Raw genomic sequence first — 3,043 nt, 5'->3', positions numbered from 1 at the left:
CGCTATATTCCTTACGCAAGTATTTTTGGGCTTGAATACTTGAGATGATATGAAGGCTCGTACCGGGTTTGTCTCCGTAGATCAACAGAGTTTCGTGATTCGGTGGATTTAGGCGAATGGCTTTGTCGAAGCATAGAATATCAGCGCGATGAAGACTCAACCAGTCCATGCCAACAATGACATCGAAACTCTTGATCGAGACTGGTATAAGATCGATTAGGAATAAATGATCGTTTAACGTGAGGGTGCAACCTATGTAAATTCCGTTAGAGCTTTCGGTCTTTCAGTTAGCCATTTCTACGACAAATGTTTCTTTTAGTGGTTGTGGGGATTGCTTAAGTAAGTGTTTAAGGTTTTGGTTTATGAAGCTTCTTTCTTCACCACTATCGAATAAAACATAGGCATAAGAGTTGTTGAGAAGGAACGTACCCATGACTACTGCGGGATCCGCTAATGCTTCGTTGTGGCCAATAGCGAGTAGTCTTCTTGTTCCTCTCGCATTCCCAGCCTTCGGACAGTTTTTATTGAAATGGCCCGCTTCACCGCAGCCATAGCAGGCCTGACTCAGTCCCGAACTGGGGACTTGAGAGATAGGTTTGGGTTGGGATCTGCAAAACCGGACAGTATGGCCCTTCCGGCCGCAGTTGGAGCATTGCAATTCACGGCAGGGGTCGTTGTGATGGAAGGGGCACTTGGGACACTTGGGCGGCTTCCCAACATAAGTTTTTATTAGCGCAGGGGTAACCGGAGTGGTGGCAGCATGGATAGCCACAATTTGTTGATCTTTTGAGGAGGGTTGAGTTTTCTTGCCCTTCTTCCGTTCCCAATGCTTCCTCTTTTTGTCGGTTGACTTGGGCGGTGCAGTGGCAGTTGTGGTTGCTGTAGCTGGAGTGGAAGGAGTTTCATGATCAATCAACCTGTGGGCCAACTCCTTGGCGCTATCAAAGGTTGCAGGATGGGAAGATAGAACATTTCCTTGATACGGGGGCACTAAACCCCAGATGTATCGCTCGATTTTCTTGCTCTCAGAAGGGATCATGTTAGGGCACATAGCCACTAGGTCGCAGAACCTGGCCGTATAAGCCACTATGTTTGTTCCTTTCATTTTGAGGTTCCAAAGTTCCTCTTCAAGCTTCTGTACCTCTCCTCTAAGGCAGTACTCCTTTCTCAGCAGGTCCTTTAGTGTGTCCCAGCCCATGGCATTGGCTGTTACTAGAGAGAGTGAACTGACGTGGCCATTCCACCATGTCAGGGCCCTTTCAGTGAAGGTGGCAGCAGCGAACTTGATTTTTCTTTCTTCGGGGCATGAGCACATTTCGAAAACAGCTTCGGCTCTTTTGATCCATTGGGACAGAGCAAGGATTCCTCCGGTCCCATTAAAGAATGTGGGTTTACAGTTCATGAAATCCTTATAAGTACACCCCTGTGTACGAGAGGGGATTTCACCATGTTTGGAGTTGGTGCCCATTCCGGCTCCACTAGCATCGCCAGAATTCATTTGGGCCATGGCTGCCGTCACAACTGCGGTCACAGCTGTTTGAAACAACACTAGATCGAATTGTGGAGGAGGAGGTGGTGGAGGTGGAGTTTGAGTCGATGGTCTGCCTCTGTTTGGTCGCTTTCGAGGAGGCATCTTTCACTAAAAGTTAATAGGGATAATGACAATAGTAAGAGTCTATTGCAAGTATGATAAGAGTGTTTCATGGACTAAATCAACATAGTCCGAAAATCAGAGAAAGAGTCATAGCAATAGAGTAGTTCACTGCCAATTACTAGTATTAATGATGTAATACAAGTTCGGGAAAAGTGACCTAACAGTAGGTCTTACATCAAACCATCAGGAAAATGTTGGCAGTCTAGAGGCCTAATTGGAGTACTTTCAAAGTTAGGAATGTTTACAGACAAGTGCCCTACCGAGCATAGAAAAGAAAAGGCTAGTCCTTAAACAAAAGATTGAGTTGTTTCGACATCTTCTACTGATGACGGGTACCCATTGGGCGAACCCTCAGATCAGCTAGCTGGCGCATCACTTCCTGAAGATGTCGTTCATGAGTCCTTTGACATGCTCGGAGTTCCCTAACTTCGGCTCGGGATGCAGCTAGCTGTTGCTGCAAAGCCTCGTTGGTCCTCCTTGTCCTATCCATAGCTTCTTCAAGTTGGCGGATGCGAACAGTATTGAGATTTGAGTTGGCATCCACTTCAACAACTCGGCCAATGGCTGCTTGACCTTGCTTGACGTTCCCGGTAATCCTTCGGACCATGATGGGAAGAACTTGGTCCGTTGATCCTCCCTCGCTTATGTTGTAGAAGCTTCGGTCTCCATTGTTGTAACACCATAAATTTCAGAACAATTTTTCACATTTTATAAAGACATAATTCATTTAATATTCATAAAAACATCAGTGTTTGAAACTCAATCCATGACATATAAAAATCCCAAGATCTCATAACATAAAAATCCCGTGTGTGTACTGATCAAGCCGGCGCCTTCCCACGGTCGTCACTAGTACCTGAAACAATTAACACCAAACACTGTAAGCACAAAGCTTAGTGAGTTCCCCAAAATACCACACATAGCACATGTTAGCCACTCGAGGCTATAACTCTGTGGGTCCGTAGACCCTACTCTATGAACCCTCTGGTTCTAACTATGTGAACCTTCCGGTTCCAACTCTATAGGCATGCACAGCATAAATCACATAGAAATAATGCAGTACAACACATAACATACATATAGCATACAAATACTCTATCACATAACTCTGATTACCTACTCAAGGTAAAGTATAGTGAGAAGACTCACCTCGCGTATCTCGATAACTCGCAAATCCCTGAAATCACTAGCGTTCGATCTCCCGAGCTATAGTCCTCCTATAACACAATATATCTCTAATTAACACTTTCACAACTAAGGTTGACTGACCCTATCAAGTCAACACTGGTCAACTCTGGTCAATGGTCAACGGTCAACTTTGACCGGACTCGGCGAGTGCACTAGAGCGACTCGGCGAGTCTATACGTGTTCACTGACTCCCTTGGATCT

Source organism: Lactuca sativa, chromosome 5 (genome assembly GCF_002870075.4).
Source record: "Lactuca sativa cultivar Salinas chromosome 5, Lsat_Salinas_v11, whole genome shotgun sequence".
Lineage (NCBI taxonomy): Eukaryota > Viridiplantae > Streptophyta > Magnoliopsida > Asterales > Asteraceae > Lactuca > Lactuca sativa.
This window is presented reverse-complemented; position numbering follows the sequence as displayed.